We start from the raw sequence: 22226 nt of genomic DNA, 5'->3' as shown, positions 1-22226 counted from the left end.
GTTAGTACCTGCCATTTAACAGAGGAAGGTAAGCTCCTTGGAATACTGGTCTGAACATATGTGCTCTGAGCACTGTAACAAAGCTGGGGTGTAAACAGAAGTTAGGGAAAGAATTTGGAAAACTCTTTCCTCACATGCTCCATTAATATAGCAGGCATGGTTTTCTGCCCTGATGTTGTCCTGTTCCCCCTTTTGGTTAATCATTTTTAAATTCTAAGGTTCTTTTCCTGAATTTAATTTATAACCTCTGTTGAATTAGTGCTATTAATTTCTCTATGTATTACCTGTCCTTTCCTTCACCTGGCTTCTTCTTGTTCTAAGTGACAAAAATTCAAATATTCCAATTATATCACTTTGGCAGCCCACCCTAGTTTCCACATATTATTCCCAAGTTTCAGCTTTGGTCTTTAACCCACAAAGGTTTGTTTTCCATTTGTCTTGGGTCTGTTTAGTCTTGATAAATTTATTACATTTTTCTGATGATTCAAGTCATAGGCATCCATAATCTGTTTTTCTTCATTATGTCTAAATGTCCATGATCTCACATAATAAATGTAAAATTGTCTCCCTTGATCTTGAAAGCATTGATGAAGTTGTAAATAGTTTTACTACTCATAGAAGTAAGAGCTTACTATCAGAAGCAAAATGGGTTGGAATGGTTTGAATTCCTAACTCTGGCATTATTTATATCTTGACTTGGTAATATTTATATTCTTGACTGAACCCTAGTTTCTTTGAAAATTATAAATAATGATGCTAGTCTCACCAGGTGAGAGGATTGATTAATGTTAAGTAGAAGAGAAGGTTTTGTTTGTTTGAGTTCTACCAGTTTATTGCTACCAACCCATCTCCCTCCACCCTTCTCACGCACGTGTGCTCAGGCATGTAACCCCATGGACTGCAGCCAGCCAGGCTCCTCTGTCCATGGACTTTTCCAGGCAAGAATACTGGAGTGGATTGCCATTTCCTTCTCTGAGCAGAGACAGGTTTAAATAGCATGTGCTTTCCGAATATGAGGTAGGACTTTTAAAGCCATCTTAAGTAGAAAAAGAAAAGTTACACCCTGCTTAGGACGTGAAGGAGTGTGGCTGCTTTTCTGTACTGAACCGTTTGTTTCAGTAACCTCCTGTATTAGTGCCAGGTGCCAGGTGCCCAAGAACTTAGCAGAGAAGGGTGAGCACCTCCTGTAATAGTCTTCTTAAGTGATTCCACATCTGCAGTAAGAACAAGGATTTTCATTTGCTGGGGGGATGGTAGCCTCCCCACTGATCAGCCTGCTGCTCAGTTGAGATATGGCTACTGCTAAGATGCCTGCTAGGGGCAGATGTCCAGATCAAGAGGGCTTGCTGGCAGTAGAGGAAGGATTTGTGCAGACCTGTTACTCTTCTTCCTGTCCAGGTGGGCACGTAGTACCATCCTGTGCATATGATAATGAGGAGGGTGGAACCTGATAGTACATAGTCTGAAACTATTAATAAATTAATAGTTCTTTACTTACAAAGCAGAAACAGACTCACAGACTTAACGAACTTGTGATTGCCAGCAGGAAAAGAAGGAGAAAAGAGGTAGGCAGTTTGGGATTGACCTGTTTAGTTCAGTTCAGTTCATTTCAGTTGCTCAGTCGTATCTGACTGTTTGCTACCCCATGAACTGCAGCATGCTAGGCTTCCCTGTCCATCACCAATTCCTGGAGCTTACTCAAACTCATGTTCATTGAGTTGGTGATGCCATCCAACCATCGTCCCCTTCCCCTCCTGCCTTCAATCTTTCCCAGCATCAAGGTCTTTTTAATGAGTTGGCTCTTCCCATCAGGTGGCCAAAATATTGGAGTTTCAGCTTCAGCATTAGTCCTTCCAATGAATATTCAAGACTGATTTCCTTTAGGATGACTGGTTGAATCTCCTTGCACTCCAGGGGACTCTCAAGAGTCTTCTCCAACACCACAGTTCAAAAGCATCAATTCTTTGCTGCTTGGCTTTCTGTATAGTCCAACTCTCACATCCATACATGACTACTGGAAAAACCATAGCTTTGACTAGATGGACCTTTTTTTGGCAAAGTAATGTCTCTGCTTTTTAATATGCTGTCTAGGTTGGTCATAACTTTTCTTCCAAGGAGTAAGCATCTTTTAATTTCATGGCTGCAGTTACCATCTGCAGTGGTTTGGGAGCCCAGGAAAATAAAGTCTGACACTGTTTCCACTGTTTCCCCAACTATTTCCCATTAAGTGATGGGACCAGATGCCATGATCTTAGTTTTCTGAATGTTGAGCTTTAAACTAACTTTTTCACTCTCCTCTTTCACTTTCATCAAGAGGCTCTTTAGTTCTTCACTTTCTGCCATAAGGGTGGTGTCATTTGCATATCTGAGGTTCTTGATATTTCTCCCAGCAATCTTGATTCCAGCTTGTGTTTCTTCCAGCCCAGAGTTCCTCATGATGTACTCTGCATATAAGTTAAATAAGCAGCGTGACAGTATACAGCCTTGATGTACTCCTTTTCCTATTTGGAACCAGTCTGTTGTTTCTTGTCCAGTTCTAACTGTTGCTTCTTGACCTGCATACAGGTTTCTCAGGGGGCAGGTCAGGTGGTCTGGTATTCCCACCTCTCTAAGAATTTTCTATGGATAACGAACAAGAACCTACTATATAGCACAAGGAGCTCTGCTCAATGTTATGTGGCAGCCTGGATGTGAGGGGAGTTGGGGGCAGAATGGATATATGTATATGTATGGTTCCCCTTGCTGTCCATCTGAAACTGTCACAACATTGTTAATTTGCTATACCCTAATATAATCAAAAGTTAAAAATATAAACTCAGTGCTGCAGGCATTTGGGTTCCACTTGCTGTCATCTTTCTGAAGCACCAGTGAAAGCACTAATAATTTCAGAGAGAACCATAGTGACAGCATTCCCGTCTCCTCTAATTGAGGGAGCCTTAGCAAGTGTAATTTGAATAGTCTGTTTTTAGGCTGGGCATAATAGCAGAGTCTAAAAGAAAAAAAAAAGGGAGTGAGACAAAACCTGGAAGAATCAGCATTCTGAATTAGCAAGTTAGTCCTGAAACATCCCTGGCTCCATCTGATGCCTGCTCACTCTGTCTTGACAGAACAGCATATTTTCTGGAATGAGAAATGAGATCTGATTCCTTGGCAAAAATCATAGTTGAAGAAAGGTCTTCTTGGAAAGACAGGTCGGTAGAAATTAGTGACAGAAAACAGTGGTGATGAGGAAGGTCACAGTTAATGCTTCCTGTAAAGATCCTGCCTGCCAACCTCAACTGCTACTTCCTGTTCTTTCTCCACATTTTAAGATATCTGTAAAAAAAATTGTCTATTCACATATTTCCTAGAGTCTTTCTGGAAACCTCCAATATTGTTTTTGCAGGGAATACTGCTCTTTAGGGGATTCATTGCACAATATGAAACTTTGTTCAGTAGACTCATCGGCGTCTGACTTAATGACACATCCTCTCATTTACCATCTCAAAATCTCTAAGCTCTTTCCCCAGCCCGGCTCCTGTTCTGCTAAATAGCAAAACCGCTGTTAGCCTGGCAGCTCGCCTTGCAGAAGGGCTGCAAGACGAATGTGGAGACCTTGGAAGGGCCTCCAGTTTCCTTGGAAGAAAGGAGCTGCCTGAATATTGGACTTGTTATCATAAGTCAGTTGTCCCTAATCTTTCAGTCTTTATGGGTGGAAAGAAAGACGTGATGTGATTACAGCGAAATGATCTGTGGAGAGAGATCAAAGCTCTGGGGTGCAGAGGGTGAAATAGATGGCTTCCAGAGGGCCTGCCTGCGTGTTACTCTCTGCCTCCTCCAGTCCTCCAAACCCCCTGAGGTCTGCAAGATGAATGATGGCTGGTCTTCTCTGTCTGCCAGATCTACTGAAAAGTGGGACGTCATGAATTCTGGGCCAGAGTTCAACAGGAAGGATTTAGTTGCATTGACACAGTCATCTTCCCAGGTGGCCCAGTGGTAAAGAATACGCCTGCCAATGCAGGAGATGCAGAAGACTCAGATTTGATCCCTGGGTTGGGTAGATCCCTTGGAGGAGGAAATGGCAGCTCTCTCCAGAGTTCTTGCCTGGAGAATCCCATGGACAGGGTAGCCTGGTGGGCTACAGTCAATGAGGTTGCAGAGTCGGACACGACTGAGCAACTGAGCAAACACATGTCTGCTTTGACACAGAGGATGCAGCATCCCTTGAGGACGGGGCTCTCGATGGGGGAGATGATCAGCAGAGAGAAAGAAGGGCCCCCACATATTCCATCCTGTGCTGTTTGATGCTCCACCCACACACCTCTTTCAGTTTAACCCCTTTGAAGAGTCAGGCCCCTCCGTCCTCCCTTGCTTAGCCTCTCAGTCCCTTTCCTCTCTCTCTGCTGCCCCCTGTTACAGGGTTCTTGGCCTCCTTAATCTATAGGAATTGATCAGAGGCCAGGCAAGGCTTTACTGGGGCCCCTGCTGCAGCAGGGGATAGCGAGAGCAAATAACAGTTTCTCTCGCTTACTCTCCGAGGTGGGGAGAGGGAAGTCAGTTCCTTATTTAGGGTGAGGGTAGGGGTGTGTCCGGGAGTTGGGCCGGAGGAGAGGCTCAGGTGGTCTGCTCACCTTTGGTGTGGCTGTGTGCAGGGGGCACGCATGGTGCCCTGCTTTCGCCTCTGGCTCCTCTGAAGTGGCGGTTGGGCTCTTTGTCTCTGCATACCTTGTTACCTACAGAGACTTCCCTGGTGGCTCAGACGGTAAAGCGTCTGTCTACAATGCGGGAGACCCGGGTTCGAGCCCTGGGTTGGGAAGATCCCCTGGAGAAGGAAATGGCAATCCACTCCAGTAGTATTGTCTGGAAAATCCCATGGACACAGGAGCTTGGTAGGCTACAGTCTATGGGGTCGCAAAGAGTCGGACACGACTGAGCGACTTCACTTTCACCTTGTTACCTACAGTCGGCTCCAAGTGTGCACGACCACGTTGTTGTTGTGCGGTCTCCCAGTCGTGTCTGACTGTGACCCCATGAACTGCAGCGCACCAGACTTCCCAGTCCTTTACTGTCTCCCAGAGTTTGCGCAAACTCATTTCCGTGGAATTGGTGAGGCCATTCAGCCATCTCATTGTCTCTCGCTGCCTTCTCCTCCTGCCTTGAATCTTTCCCAGCATCAGGGTCTTTTCCAGTAAGTTGACTCTTTACATCAAGGAGCCAAAGTATTGGAGCTTCAGCATATGTATACACAGAGTTATTGTTAGTCCCTTGTGGTTTCTTTGTATTCTGTTGCTCGAGGAGACATTTCATCCAGGTACAAGTGTTGCCGCAGAGGGTCCCAGGTCTCAGACTGTCTCACCAGCAGTCATTCTTCTAATGTAATGGATTTGTAACATCTTGGGTATGCGTGGATCTTTGGGGGACAGTAAAGCATGACCCAAGTAAGGACATTTGGTTGTGACAGGAAGAAAGGTAACAAAGGTTTCGTGCTCTTCACTGGTACTGAAAAAGTTCTTGGAAATCATCTTGTCTTGAAATTTTTAGTAATTTTTAGTTGGAGAAGTAGTACCTGAAAAAATAGTCCTGCCAGAGAATAATTCTGCCAACATTTCCAAATTGTGCTACAAATGAAATTCTAAAGATGGAAATGATAACCTTGTATACGAGACAGCAAAAGAGACACAGTTGTATAGAACAGTCTTTTGGACTCTGGGAGAGGGTGAGGGTGGGATGATTTGGGAGAATGGCATTGAAACATGTACATTATCATATGTGAAACGAATCACCAGTCCAGGTTTGACGCATGATACAGGATGCTTGGGGATGGTGCACGGGGATGATCCGGAGGGAGGATAAGAGGAGGAGAGAGGTGGGAGGGGGGTTCAAGAAGGGGAACACATGTACACCCAGGGCGGATTCATGTCAATGTATGACAAAACCAAGCAATATAATATTGTAAAGTAATTAGCCTCCAATAAAAAAAAAAAAGACTGTTAGAATGGGGGATAGCACTTTTACCATTTATGATGTTAAAATTGATGGGTGAGGTAGTTTTTACATAAAGCTGGGTGAATGATGGCCCCAGAGCTGTGATGAGTGGCTATGTTCTGAATGACTGCAATTAGCATTCAAGTTATTTGAAACTGGTTTCTAAATGGCATTTTCCTTTATTTTATGTATTCTGGTATAAAGTCTCACCTTAAAATGGAACCACATCTTGGGGAATGAAAGCTTCTACAGAAGTATTTTTTTCAAAATACTTTGTTTTAAAAAGTAATTGTTCATTTATTGAGCATCTCTTACATGCCAGGCATTAGACTAGACACAAAGATGGTTATTAATATGAATGAAAGCAGTGCTTATTTGGTGCTTTCCATAAGCCAGGCACTATTTCCAGCACTCTGTGTAGATGGACCTGCTTAATCTTCACAACAATTTTGTGGCTGGGTACAATTCATTGTACAGATGAAGAAACAGAGGCATAGAAATCAAGTTAATTGCCCCGACGTCTCACAGCTATAAAATGATAGAGCAGGATTCTGCTCTGAGCCTATACTTTGTGACCCCCCCCATTTGGGCACTCTGGAAAGAAGCCACATGAGTAGAGGGATCATTACAGTAAAGTATGACAAGGGAGGTGGCCGGGGCAGAGCATTTCAAGAGTATACGTAAAAATGGTACCCCGTCCCTCTAGAAGAATCAGAAACGGGATGCTTCCCTTGACCTTTGAAGAAAGAGGGAGTGAGTCAGAAAAGTGAGCTAAAGCAGAGGAAACTGCTTGTGCAAAGGCACTGAAGTGAGAGAGGGCTTGACATGCTCCAGAAGCTGCCAGATATTTGCTCCGTGTGGGATGTGGGAGGAGAGTGGTGAGAAGGTGAAACTGGAAATGCTGTCATGAGGCAGATCAGAGAGGACCGAGCGCGCCATGCCCCCGAGTTTGGACTTTATTCCTATTAACATACCTGCTGAAGACTGGCAGGCAGAGGGTTCACAGGGTCAGAGCTGCATTTAGAAACATCTCTTCGTGGGAGACAATGAAGGTAAGGAACCGTGGAGTCTTAGCGACTGGGGGGATGTGTATAGTAAGAAGCCAGGCCACTCACAGTGAGGGCTTGGGCAGCAGGGGCAGACATGGGGACAGCGATAAGGGACAAGTCCAGGAGGTGTTTAGGAGGAGGGGCTGGTAACACGCGGCCACCATGGGGATGTTGAGGGGCGTGGCCTGGGGGAGGAAGAGCCGTGTCTGGGGGTGTTCGCATCTGGTCCTCCAGGTGATCTCATTAATTAGGGCCAGAATCAGAAGACATATGCGGAAATGTTGGTTTTCAGTGAGTTGGATTGTGGAATGAGATGCGGTGGGGACCAGAAGTAAAGACCTAGGGACAGGATGTCTTCCAGTTTAAATATTTTAATTTACCTCAGAGTTATAAATGTGTGCTCAATTTAGTAAAGTCAGAAAACCAATGGAAAAGTACAGAGAAAGTCCATCTTTATACACAGCTTTCACTTCTTAACTGCCTCCTCGCTCTATTGATAACTGTTGTAAACATTTCAGAATAATTCCTTCTACTCTGTTTTCCTTCTCAGACACAGACACACCACACACCATGAGTTGTTCAGTCGTGTCCACGTCTTTGAGGCCCCATGTATTGTAGCCCACCAGGCTCCTCTGTTCATGGAATTCTCCAGGCAAGAATACTGGAATGAGTCCCATGCCCTACTCCAACACACACCACACACACACACACACACACACACACACACAATCTAAAATATTAATAAGTTCATTCTTTTCACATTCACTTACTTTTTTTTTTGCTTAAAAATATATCTTAGAGAACTTCCATGACAGTACGTGTAACATGGCCTCTTCTTTCTATGCTGCATAGTATTTCATACCACACACCATAGTTTGACTAGCCATACCCCCATTGAAGACATTTAGTTTGTTTCCACCTTTTTTCCTGTGGTAGTTGGGATTTCTGTGTTCATAAACTTCAGAAACCCAGATGTAACTGGCATAATGAAAAAAGGGGATTTATTGGTTCACATAACTAGAGCTTTCCAGGTGCTGCTAGTGGTAAACGACCTGCCTGCCAGTTCTGGAGACATGAGAGACAAGGGTTCCATCCCTGGGTTGGGAAGATCCCCTGGAGGAGGGCGTGGCATCACACTCCAGTATTCTTGCCTGGAAAATCCATGGGCAGAGGAGCCTGGAGGGGTACAGTCCATAGGGTTGCAATGAGTCGGACACGACTGAAGTGACTTAGCGCACTCGCATGCATAACTGATGGTGTGATCCAGAGGCTTAAATGACAGTAACAAAATTCTGTTTTTATGTCTCCTCTTCTGGCATCATTCTTAGATTGGCTCTTTGTTTATAGAATTCGTCCAGCTAATAGTCCCAGAAAGAAGAGAAGGCATCTCTCCTAGGGTTTTAGCCTGGGCCTTGGGGAGAGTCTCACTGACTCACTTTGTGTCCTGAACTAGGGACAGTGGCCAGAGGGATGCAAGCCCTCAAGTCACTGAGGCGTGGCTGTTGTCTGCCCCTCGAGTTCTAACCAAACTTTAGAGACTGGGAGTCAGAGACGGAAGAAAGGGAGAGCAGACAAGAAGTATCAGATGCCAGTACATTCAATTTCATAACTCACATACTGGTGCACGTGAGTGTTTCCAGAAGATAGATTTCTGTGATAGGAGTTGCTGGGTCGACAAGATGTACAGGATAGGGTCTCCATGGAGAATCCTTCCAAAAGATGTCTTTGACTCCAACCTGGATGGTCAGCATTTAAGACTTAGGTGGAGGAGGAACAGAAGTGACTCATGAAACAAGGTAAATTACAGCGAAATGAGAAACAGGAAAGGAAATGCTTTCAAGAAGGAAGGAGTGATCAGCAATATAGAGGCGTCACAGAAGTCAAAGGCCAGGACCAAAAAGTGCTCTTGGTATAGTGGGCCCTCCATGCCTGTTTGTAAACGACAAAGTATACTCACTGACCACAGGCATAGTATGCTATTCCGTGGAGATGTATTTAAGAGAAAACTCCACAGCCACAACCACTTTCAGGCTGTTAATACTTCATTAGCTTAGACAAGGTGAATGGCTTTAGACATGCCATTCTAGTTGTGTTTAAAAGGTTTAGTCCACTTGCCAGGAATAAACATGACATATATGTGTGATATGAAGGGCCAGAGTACAATGTTTACTTAATGTCACCATCTCTGTGTTTAAAATGCAGGTCTTGACACTTAATACAAGAATTGAGTTCTTTAAACATCTCCAGCTGGGATGCTATAGACAGCAGAAGTTATTTTCTTTAGTTCTGTTACCTTAGTGTGGCTTCTGTCTGCCTCCTCTGAGTTTCTTTTTTTAAAATAACGTATCTTTATTTATTTATTTATTTTGATCCTGCTGTGTGACATGCAGGATCATAGTTCCATGATAGGGGATCAAACCAGTGCCCCCACTATTGAGAGCACAGAGTCTTAACCATTAGACCGCCAAGCAAGTCTCTCATCTGAGTTTTGGTGACATCTGCACCACTTCCTCCAGAGGGTCACTATGTGGACTAGTTCTTGATATCCTGAAATAAGGTGGGGCTGGAGCATCTCTCCGTTATTGTTTTGGTTCAGTAATGTTGACAGATGCTCCATTTTCCACTTTCAGTTGATTTGTAGGTCATTTTCCCTCACTGTGTTGAAGAATGGATTTATCAAGTTTATTGATTTTTTTATAATTCTGGAATTTTCAGTAAGATTGTCTCACAGCTTTCTCTCTACTAGGTAAGACTCTGCTCAGATTTGACCTTCTTAGTCAGCTCTACCGAGACCACCCAATTTTCATATTGCAACTTGTCCCTACCACACCCAGCCTCCCCATCTATTCCCACTGCAATGTGTTACTTTTTGCTGTACCATGTGTCACCTTCCAACATACTCTCTCTTTCTCTTGTTTTTCATTTTATCATCTCTTCCACCAGATGGACAGAGATCTTTGTCTGTTTACTGATATGTACTAGTTTCCAGGACAGGGTCAGGTATACAGTGGGAAAACCAAAAACCTCTGTGGAGTGTTGCATGGTGTTCTTCTGCATGGATGGGTCAGAAACTTACCCAAAGCCACTCTCTCACAGAGCCAGACATGAACTTGATCCTATCCCCAGAATGGCCAAGCCCAGAGTGAAAACCAGTTTGCAGAAGGTTCATGAAACTGTTACAGGAGCCTAGCACACCTTCCGGAGAAGGCAATGGCACCCCACTCCAGTACTCTTACCTGGGAAATACCATGGACAGAGGAGCCTGGTAGGCTACAGTCCATGGAGTCGTTAAGAATCGGATATGACTGAGCGACTTTTCACTTTCATGCATTGGAGAAGGAAATGGCAACCCACTCCCTTGTTCTTGCCTGGAGAATCCCAGGGACAGGGGAGCCTGGTGGGCTGCCGTCTCTGGGGTCTCACAGAGTCGGACACGACTGAAGTGACTTAGCAGCAGCAGCACACCTTCCAGGCTCTCAGGGACCCATGTTCACGGGTCATGGCCCCCCAGATGGTGCAAGAAAGAAGTTCATAGGGTCTGCACCCTGTCCAGAAACAAAGAACACAGTCTTCTGTGTCCATGTTCCCAAGATGACTGGAAACTCCTCGGATGGTGGGACCATGGGTGTGCTTATTTTTCCTGCTTTCTGCAACATCAAGCAAAATGCAGGGTCCTGGTTAGGGTCAGGGTTAGGGGTTAAGGGTTAGGGTCAAGGTTAGGTGTTAGCAGTTAAGGTCAAGGTTAGGATTATGTAATTCAATACATATTAATTGCATTCAGTTGAGAGCACGAAGATTGAAACACTGGTTCGTGAGATATGAACTCCTGGCTTGGATGTGGTGGCTGTGTGATGTTTTATTTTTCTGGAGAGATGATGATTCACCAAGGGGGGGAGGGCAGCACATGGAGGAGGGGGATTTTTAGACTGTGCATACGGGTTGCTTAGCACTCCCTCCTTGGGCTTTCTGTGGTGTGTGTTTTTATTTTCTTGGCCTCTAATAAATCTTGTTTAGCTGCCTTGCTGCTGCCTGCTATCCTGTTCACAGTGGGGGAGTTAACGCATGACCAGCAGAGCTGGCTGTTCTGCTGTGAGTATGTTGCTCTGTGCTCCCTAATCAGCTGAACCCTTCTCGCAAAGTTGAGAGGGTAGAACACAATCTGTTTCATGCTATGTATCTACCCCATTGGTGACACACTGATGTCATTCAATTGGCCAGCTCACGGCATGTGGCCCCACTGTGATGCCACTTTTAACTGTGTCATATAACTGCTGGGAAGTGCCTGAATAGCCCCAAACACCCTTTTAGTCAAGATTTATACCCCAACACATCAACTTTCTTGTCTTCCACTCCCCAGGACAATACCCACATACCAGGGGAATGGGTTTCCCTTAACTCAAACCATATAAGTTCCTGTAATTCATCTCCTGGAAAGGGACAGAGGGCTGGAGTGAAAGCTAACAGATTGTCTATACCTCAGCATTCAAAGTAAGGGTCTGTTTTTCCTTCCCATTTAGGACTTCAAGGCTGGTGTGCAAGAGTTATATCTTTTCCCCTCATTTTTCTTTTTTTCTCATGCCAGAGTATACTGTAATAAATACATGGATTTAGTCATGTTGTTCAAACATCAACATAGTCATGTGTGTCCCTGCTAATATGTCAAGAAGTATTTATGGGCTCTCATTAAAAAAAAATTCTACAGCTTTCTCTGTAGAATCAAAGGGTTGTAACTGATGAATCTTTAGAGAACAGGCATGTGGTGTGTGTTTGAGGCACACAGAATCTGCATGAGAGGCTTCAGGGAATTTAGCAGAGGTGACAAATCTAGACTCTCTTCACTGAAAGAATATTGAAAATCTTCTTACTCAGCAATGAGGAAGCCCTCCTTAAAGTGCTTCCTGAAGATAGAGCTCGATTGGTTCTAAGTCAGGGTGACACCTTCCTTACAAAAGGCTAACAATTGGCACTTGTTCTCCACTATTGGGTATAGGTTTCTGGTTCTGCAGAATTTGCACACACATAAACCTAAAGATCGCACATAGTGTCCTTTACCATGGGTTCATATTTAAGACAAGGTCTTCGAGGTCACACGCTTTCTCCTTGCTTCTTCCCTTTTGCTACCACTTTTGAAAGTACTTTGAGGTGACCAAACCATGTTGCTTCTGCCACAGTCGCAGAAAGGCAGTTAGTGACACTGAGACGGTTACTATCGTAAGACATTTATGGAGAAGAGAGGAAACATCGCTTTCATCAGGAAAATTAGTGGCCATTGCACACATCTGGCATGCACATGACAGTCAGGAAGTAACAAGAAAAATGCGATTGACCCGACACCCACCTGAGGCTTTCTTTTGCTCATCGTTCCTGAAAAACACTTTCTGTTCTTACATTCACTGGTTACTTACCTGTTAGAAGATAACTGTACAAGTATAACCAATACAGTATTGCTGATGGTGAGCATACCCTCCGGTGGAAAATGTGGGAAAGAAAACCATAAAAAGTACTCTTGAAGCAATGTCATAAGGGAAATAAAATAACCTTTATTTATTGAGCACTTATTATATGTTTGGTCCTGAACTGAAAACCTAATGTGGATTATTTCACCTGCTCGTCACAAGCATTTTTCTGAGATAGGTTCAGTTCAGTTCAGTTCAGTCGCTCAGTTGTGTCCGACTCTCCGCGACCCCATGAATCACAGCACGCCAGGCCTCCCTATCCATCACCAACTCCCGGAGTTCACTCAAACTCACGTACACAGAGTCAGTGATGTATTTTCGTCTTTTAACCTACCTGAGATAGGTACCAAAACCATATTTAATTATTTTCAAAGCATATTTGTTTATTTATTATTTTAAATTATTTGTTTATTTGGCTGCATTGGGTCTTAGATGTAGCCTGCAAGTTCTTCGTTGTGTCATGAAGGCTCTTTCCTTTCCTTGTGGCCCACGGACTTTCTAGTTGTCGCACAGGCTCAGTAATTGTGGTGCGTGGCCTTGGTTGCTCTGAGGCATGTGGGGTCTTGGCTTCCTGACCAGGGACTGAGTCTGCATCTGCTGCATTACAAGGTGGATTCTTAACCACTGGACCACCGGGGGAGTCCCTGCCATGTTTACTGTGCACATGAGAAAACTGAGGCTCAGAGGAGTAAACCTTGTCCGAGATCACACACCTACTGAGAGGCAGAGGCTGGGCGAGAACCTAGGTCTGACTCCAAAGCTCAGTCTTTTCACCAGCACGCCGTACTACTTTCCATGTGGTAGGAAGTTATAAACCAAATATTATGGGCATCTCCAAAGGGAGCAATTAATTAAAGCAGTGAAAGGAAGAGTAGCAGGAAAAACTGAACTATTTTTAAAATCCATTTTATTTCTTCTATTGGCATATTATTTGTGTCTCTTTTTTTAAATCACCACTGTTACATTAATGGGGCTTCCCTGATGGCTCAGAAGGTAAAGAATCTGCCTGCAATACAGGAGACCCAGGTTCAATCCTTGGGTCAGGAAGATCCCCCAAGAAAGGAGTGGCAACCCACTCTAGTTCTCACTTGGAGGATTCCATGGACAAAGGAGCCTGGCAGGCTGCAGTCTATGGGGTTATAACAAGTCAGCCATGACTGAGTGCCTGACACATAAAACACACATTACGTTAATAATAGAGAACTTAAATTCACCAGGATCTACCTTCAAATGATATTATATTGTTGCTTGTGCCAGATGGTGCTAGTGGTAAAGAATCTACGTGCCAATGCAGGAGACCCAAGAGATGTGGATTTGTTCCCTGGGTGGGGAAGATTCCCTGGAGAAGGAAATGGCTACCTACTCCAGTATTCTTGCCTAGAGAGTTCCATGGACAGAGGAGCCTGGTGGGCTACAGTCTATGGGGTCACAAAGAGTCAGACATGACTGAGTGACTGAGCATACACACATTGCTTGTGTAGTGTAAGAAATTTCAACAGTTTCTAACCTGGTATACTTGGTATTATTGTCATATGGACATGAGTTTGAGTGAACTCTGGGAGTTGGTGATGGACAGGGAGGCCTGGCGTGCTGTGATTCATGGGGTCGCAAAGAGTCGGACACGACTGAGCGACTGAACCGAACTGAAAAACACATAGTACATTGTTAACTATTTTTCCTTTAGAGCAAAATTTCTACTTTAGAGCAATTAAAAATAAGAAAAAAGAGTTATTGTCATTTATTTTATTTCTGATTCATTATTTCTTTGTGTAAATCCAAATTTCCAACTTGTATTTCTTCTGCCTGAATTTCCTGAACAGTTTCTGTACTGTGGGTCTGTTTGCAATGAATTCTGTCAGTTTTGTTTGCCTAGGAAGTACTTTTCTTTCCTTTTTGAAAGACATTTCATTGGGTATAGAATTCTGTATTGACAGTTTCTGCCCCACCCCTGTTTTTGCATTTAAAAAATACCACTTCATTGTCTTCTGGCTTACAGAAAGTCTATAATTTTACTTTTATTCTTCTCTGTGTAATGTGCTTTTTGGGGGGCTGCCTTCAAGGTTTTTGTTTTTAGCAATTTGATTATGATATGCCTAGTGTTGTGTAGGATTTATTATTATTTGTGTATTTATTCTATTGTTTGTTTGGGTATTTATCCCCCTTGGTATTATCTGATTTTCTTGAATCTGTGGCTTGGTGTCTGTCATTACTTTGGAAATTGTTTTCCATTTTGTCTTCAAACACTTCTTTGTCCTGTTTTCTCTTTCTGAATTTCAAAGAACACCTATGTTAGTTTGAGATTGTTATGTATCTCTTGGATACTAAGTAATGTTTTCCCATGTGTTTTAAACATTTTAATTTGCTTATTTATTCTCGGCTTGAGATGGCTGGATGGCATCACTGACCCTATGGACATGAGTTTGAGTGAACTCCGGGAGTTGGTGTTGGACAGGGAGGCCTGGCGTGCTGTGATTCATGGGGTCGCGGACAGTCGGACATGACTGAGCGACTGAACTGAACTGAACTGATGCTGGGTCTTCATTGTTGCATGTGAGCTTTCTGTCATCGTGGTGCGAGAGCTTCTCACTGCGGTGGTTTCTCTTGTTGCAGAGCATAGACTCTGTAGTTTTCAGCTTGAGAACTCCAGAGCACAGGCTTATTACTTGTGGCACAAGGGCTCAGCTGCCTGGCAGCTGTGAGATCTTCCTGGACAATGGATCAAACCTATGTGTCCTGCATTGCAAGGTAGATTCCTAACCCCTGAGCCACCAGGGAAGCCCCGTATTTTCTTTTTGAATTCATTCAGTATTATCTTTGTATTTTTGATTTAGGACATTTTTATTGACCTTCTTTGAGTTCATTGATTCTTTCATCGACTATGTTAGTGTGACAAGCCTGCTGAAAACATTCAGTGTCTCTCTTGTGTGTTTTCCATTTCTATTATTTGCATTTGAGTATCTCCTTTAAACTTTCCATCTCTCTGCTGAAGCTTTTCATCTAATCTGTCATGTTGTGTACCTTTTCCATTAGAGCCCATAACGTATTAATCAAAGTTGTTCTAGTTTTCACAATCAGATAGTTCCAACATATGGTTCATATCTGACTCTTGCTCTGATTGTGGCTTTATGTTTTAGGAGTCTCTTTTTTCTTGCCTTTTCATATGCCTCATAATTTTTTGTTGAAAGCTAGACTTCTGGTGGAGGGCCATAGAGAATAAAGAAAATAGCTTTTATGCCTGGAACTGGACATGCCTTTCCTTCTGCTAGATTTTTGATGGAGAGTTTGAGTTAATACAGTTAGGAGATGGACTGGGTTGGGGGTTTGTTGTTGCTATGGTTACCCTCAAGGTACCACAGACTTCAGAACTCCTGAAGGGATACCTTGCGTTTAGATTGGGGTTTGGTTTCCAGAGCAACATTTGCTCAGTGCTCAGCTCTGCTTCCATGCTGCTCCTCGGTGTGTCACTTCACATGGGATTGTTCCTTTCCTTTCCCTCTTCCATCGGCATCTGCTTTTACTTTTCACTCGAAGCTTGTTAACTCGGTGGCAGAGGGAGAGGGTGGAGGACGTTCTCTGCTTTCTAATTAAGCCTCGTCTTAGGCCTGCCCCCACCCCTTGGTCGCAGAGCTGTGTCCTTCTCAGGCTTCCTGTCCCTCCTCCAGCTGCAGTTGGGCCAGCAGGTGCTCCTGCCCCTTCCTCAGGAGTGGGGTTTTGCTGCTGGTGTGTCATTCCCCTCTCCCAGCTGCAGTGAGTTTTTTTTTCAATCAATGCTCTGGAGACAACAGTGTTTGCTGACCTTTCCTCTGCAGATTGGGGCTTCCCTGATGCGTCAGATGGTAAAGAATATGTGTGCAATGCAGGAGACCTGAGTGTGATCCCTGGGTCAGGAAGATCTCCTGGAGAAGCAAATGCCACTCCAGTATTCTTGCCTGGAGAATGCCATGGACAGAGGAGCCTGGCAGGCTAAAATGTGTGTCCCGTAAGAGAAGTCTGGAAAAGGGGTATAGCAGAATTTTGTACCCTCCAGGTGTCTGCTGTTTCCTTCTTTCATGTCTATCCCACACCAGATACTTCCTAGGGTTTTCTCTGATCTTTTCTGTGAGCACCCAGGGGAGTGCATGGAGAAAGAGCCTGTGGTTTCTATACCCCTCAGGCGCTTCCTGGTGTCCCATGAGCCCACACTTGACTATCACCAATTCATGAGCTCTTTTGCTGCTGTGAAAGCAGCAGCTTGAATCCTGATAGGAGTCTTATGAACTTGGCCTTTATACCCTCTTTGTAAAAACTACATTTGTCACCCTTAGAGTTATAATGAATCTTCAAGAGGAAGGGTGCTGAGTTGCTTCAGTCGTGTCCAACTCTTTGAGACCGCATGGACTGTAGCCCACCAGGCTCCTCTGTCCATGGAACTCTCCAGGCAAGAATACTGGAGTAGGTAGCCATTTCCTTCTCCAGTGGATCTTCCTGACCCAGGGATCGAACCCATGTCTGTTAGGTCTCCTGCACTAGCACCACCTCGAAAGCCCTCAAGAGGGAGGAAGTCCCTAAAAACAGAATCTAGAAAGCTGCCTCTCCCATAGAGGGAAGAGAATTATAAATAAAATCAAAGACAGGAGACTATCCTACATACAATAATTGGATAAAGGCTCACGTTAGGAATTTAAAGGACTGAGGAATTGAAAAGAAAGGCAGAATGTATACATTAAATGTATCATTTCTACCATTCCACTCCAAGTGCAATTTGATGCTTAAAGAACAAAAGTAACCCTCTGTCCTCACTTTCATCATCTCCTGTTTCTGCTGTGTTGAAGTCCACCCTCGCCTCCTTCCCCAGTGACCCACCTCCCTACACACCAGAACCTGCACCCCGACTTGTCCATCACAAGCAGAAACATGCACGCAGATGCAGGATTAAATTTAATTCCTAATTCTCAGGGATCTTGACAAGACCTTTTAATTTTGTGCATTCCTACCTCTTGGTAGATTGAAAAATTTAAATGTGCCGTGGTGACTTCATTTGCATTTATGGATGCCCTAATTAGTAGTTATGAAATATGAGCCTAACTAATATTTTCTGTTGTGTTCTCCTTGGGGTCTGAATTTGTCAGGCTGCATAAGACTGGCTAATCAAAGAATCGGGGCCTGTTGCATTTCCCTTTATTACTGAACATTCATTTGCCTAAGTAGCCCACCCCTGCTGGGTACACTCATCCCGGTTCACCTCTGCTGCTCTTCTTAGTTACAGGTTTCCAAATTGCACTTCACAGATGATAATCTATTACCCCAGGTTCCTTTGTCTTCCCTTATATTTTAGTCTCCCTTGATGATTCTGTTTTCACTTTTCTGTTGTAGGTTAATCAGATTCATCTTGCTTGATACCTCTTTCTGAATAGTCCTGAAATTTTATATTTTACTATTAAATATCATGTCTATTGCAGTATAGCACTGATACCCTTTATCAGTTTAAGAAGAGCTTTTTAAATTACTAGGTTGTGGGGGAGTTTTATAAATTTGTTGAATTTATTTTTCAGCATCTTTCCTGAATAATTAAATATTATATGGTCTTTGATTACTTCATTTTTGTGAATCAGTGACATTTTTTCTAATATTTAACCGTTATGTGATAAACCACATTTGATCATGATATGTTTTTATACATTTATAGATTCATTTGGTAAACATTTTGTTGAGGATTTCTGCATTTATATTAACGGGTTAGAACATCTGTATTTTCCTTTCTGATAATATTCTTGCTATTTTTTTGTATTACGAAATAGACTTCCAGTGTAAACTGTGAAGTTTTACTAAGGTGCACATTTTAAGGCTACATTTTTTCCTCTACAAATGGCTTTAGCCGAATTTCACAAGTTATAAGCGGTGCTACTGCTTTTCATTGTCACTCATTTTCCAGTATTACCTGATTTTGGTTATCACTATCAATGCTGTTTTTATTGTTGTTATTATATCCAAAGTTTGTGGTTGTTGTTGCTATTATTGCTTTGTTGTCTTATTATTGTTGATTTTTAACTTAATTGCAAAGCAATCTGCATGATATCAATTCTTAGCATTGGTTAAACCTTCTTTTGGAGTTTCGTTATTCATCAATTCTTGTAAATGTACACATGCTTGGAAATTATATTCTTTCTCTTTGGGTTGGCTTCAAGATTCTAATACACATATCTCAGATAAAGCTTGTTAATTCTATTGGTCAAATTTATATCTTCATTTTGTTTGTCTCATTAAGCAATTATTTTCTCAGATGCCTGTCTTAAAATCTCTCCCTGTGATATAGATTTCTTAATCTTCTCCTGTAATTCTGTCCATTTTTACTTTAGATATCTTGAGATTATATGGATAAGTACATACTTTCCAATTAATTGTATCTTCTGGTGACTCTTTTCATCATTACATACTGATTTTTCTTCTTTATTGAGTAAAAGTCTAGTTTGTCTAATATTAATATAGGTAAGCAAGTTTTCTTTTGATTAGGATTTGCCTGGTATATATATTTTTCATTCTCTTTGTTTTTCAATAAGAAAGTTTTATTGATAACTGAATAATTTATGTGACATTCTCTTATCTTAAACTTTCTAAGTAATTCTACTATTTCTAATGAAAGCATCTAGCACAGTTTTCCTTGGTAATACAGAGACTCTTTACATTTTCATAGACAAATTGTATCCATTTACATTTACTCTGATTATATGCTTCTACATTTTTCTATCATGATTTTTCCTTTCTTTTTATGATGCTTTTTCTTTGCCCTCCTACTCCTCTTTTTTTGCCTTATATTGAATTGAATAAATTTTATTTGGTCTCTTCTTTCCCTGTAGTGCTTGGAAATTGAATATTATTCTTCCAGTCCTTTAGTGCAATGAATCTCAACGTGTGACCCTCAGAAAAGCAGCATCAGAATCACCTGGAAAGGTATTCTGGTCTGCATCCTAAACCTACTGAATCAGAACCTCGTCAAGTAGGAATCACAATCCTTGATTTACAGGCTTTCCAGGCAATTCTGATTCACATTAAAGTTTGAAAACTTTAGAGGTTTAGTGGATACTGTTAAATCATTAAGATTAGCATATGAAATTAAAAATGTCTTTTCTTCTCTCAGCCCAAAGACTTAACCTTCAACTCCAGTTGCCCTCCCACATCTTAAATATTTATGTTTAGTATTTGGTTTACCTTCAAATGTATCCCTGTCCTTATGATTATTTTTATAATTAATCCTCACATTGATATTTTAACACTTAAGCAGTTTTTTCTCTCCATTATTCTAGTATGTCCTTTCTTCCTTCAGGGATAAGTTTCCTTTTCACTGAAGTACATTGTTAATTGTCCTTTCTTTGAAGTTCTATGAGTAATAAATTCACCCTTTGTGAAAAAGGGTGAAAAAAAAAGGCCTTTTTTTTTTCTCCTACCTTACACTTAAGCGACAGTGGAGTTCTGTACAAAACTAACCTGATAGAAATATTAACTAATATTTCCACTTTGGAAATATTACTTTATTGTCTTTTGGCATGTATTTTGCTAATGAGAAGCCTTCTGTCTATTCATAATTTATTTGCAAGTAATCTGCGAGACATTTTTCTTGTTGGCTTTGATGTTGCTGGTAGTTATTTTGCTACTATAGGCAGTAAGATGGGAGTTCTTTTTATTTATCCTGTATGGGACTCGATGTAATTCTTCAATCAAGAACTCATGTTTTTCTAAATTCTGGAAAATTCTTAGACATTTGCACTTCAAATGTTTTCTCTTCTTTTGCTCTCTGTACTTTCCTTCTGGAACTCCAAAATTCGATGCATATTGTGTCTTCTTAGTCTGTTAGCTTTGGATTTTTTTCCTTTTGTCTGTCTATGCTGTGTTCCAGGTGATTTATGCAGAGCTTCTATTCTCTACTTTTCTGTTTCGTTGTCACTGATCTGCTTTTAAGCCATCTCCTGGGCATTTTATTTTAATGACTTCATTTACAACTTCTAGAATTGGTACTTTTTCCTTTTTCAATTCCATTTGTTCATTTTGCATATTAGGTTACACTTTTATTAGTGTTTCTTTTTATGTCAGCTCTTTACTCATTTATTTAGATTCTTTTATATTTTTATTACTTCAGATTCCTGGGATACTAGTTGTCCTGTGTGTTGCATCCACTGACTTTTCCTCATTTGCTGTTTCCTGTTGTAGTTTGTGATTTTCACTGTAGACTGATCTTCATTGGGAGTTTACTGTTTCTGTCTGTGGGAGGCTTACATATTCTGGTTGTGGAAGTGTCCCTGAAGACAATTTATGAGAGAACGTTTTGTCATCCTCCACTGCTTTGAATGTTAGTCTCTCAGTTTTGCATTCCTGTTCTTCTATAATAGTTTATATTTCAGCACCTATCCCCTACATCATGATGGCTAAGGCTTTGTGTTGTGGGTGATTGATTTTTATCTACTGTATACCAGGCAGAAAAACAAACATTTTACTTTCTCCCAATCCTGATAGATGGGGCTTTCTAATTCACACTTGGTGGGCATGGCTGCCCTTCAAGTCATTAAAATTCAAGTGCTCAGCTCCTGTAGCCCATATTCATGCCCTTGTCTTCTTGGAGTCATCCTGGTGTTAGTTCAGGTATAACATTCACATTTAAAATCCCCTCTTTGCTTCTGACTGTTAGAGGTTTTCTTCTTTGGAATTCAACAATTTTTCTTATGATATTTTAGATTATTTATGTATTTAGATATGTGTGTATATATATATATATTTATGTGTATATTTTACAGTGGATGGAAACCTTTCTGTATTACCATGCTCCCTGAAGCCCATCATTACTTTGCTAAACAGTGTGTTATATAATAGGCTTCCAACACACATTGTATATTGTGGTAGAATACATTTCTCACTTTCAGAAATTCAGTTGTGTAACCAGTTATAACCACTGACTGAAAAGTACCAGTTCAGTTCAGTTCAGTCGCTCAGTCGTGTCTGACTCTTTGCGACCCCATGAATCACAGCACGCCAGGCCTCCCTGTCCATCACCAACTCCCAGAGTTCACTCAAACTCATGTCCATCGAGTCGGTGATGCCATCCAGCCATCTCAGTCTCTGTCGTCCCCGTCTCCTTCCACCCCCAATCCCTCCCAGCATCAGACTCTTTTCCAGTGAGTCAACTTGTCGCATGAGGTGGCCAAAGTATTGCAGTTTCAGCTTTAGCATCAGTCCTTCCAATGAACACCCAGGATCGATCTCCTTTAGAATGGACTGGTTTGACCTCCTTGCAGTCCAAGGGACTCTCAAGAGTCTTCTCCAGCATCATAGTTCAAAAGCATCAATTCTTTGGTGATCAGCTTTCTTCATAGTCCAACTTACTTAACTTTTTAACTCATATTGTCAGCTGTATTTGAGACTATTTATGTTTTAATGCTAATACCCTCAAATTTATCATATTTGCATTTATCATACTTGATGTTATCAATCATTTATTCTGTAAAAGTGGCTCTCCCCCTTACCTAAAACGTGGTATCTCACATTTGAAAAGTCACTGCTTGACGTTTTCCATTCCTTCTTAAACGTTTTTCTACTCCCTGTATCCTTACCTGTGCATCAGCATGTCTGATCGCTTTTCCCAATTCTTTTTGCTCCTGGTTTTCAATCCCTCAGCTGGGCTCCCAGCTGAATTCATCACCGTGTCTCACCTTGAACTTCCATATGTCTTCCCATGTGCCCGCAGCCTTTCCAAGCACTCTCATCTCTGCTCTCTCAGCATTCTCTCATTTTG

At 42.1% G+C, this 22226-nt stretch overlaps 1 protein-coding gene across 2 annotated transcripts in view; it reads left to right on the top strand.

Annotated features, from left to right (window-relative positions):
• PCNX2 (pecanex 2) overlaps positions 1-22226 on the top strand; it is a 309056-nt gene that overhangs the window by 173328 nt on the left and 113502 nt on the right. The window lies entirely within an intron of this gene.

The sequence above is a fragment of the Moschus berezovskii genome, chromosome 12, assembly GCF_049115385.1.
Source record: "Moschus berezovskii isolate FMDL1 chromosome 12, NW_MosBer_1.0, whole genome shotgun sequence".
In the NCBI taxonomy this organism is placed as follows: domain Eukaryota; kingdom Metazoa; phylum Chordata; class Mammalia; order Artiodactyla; family Moschidae; genus Moschus; species Moschus berezovskii.
The sequence above is the reverse complement of the archived record's forward strand: the minus strand, read 5'-3'. Positions and strand labels throughout refer to the sequence as shown.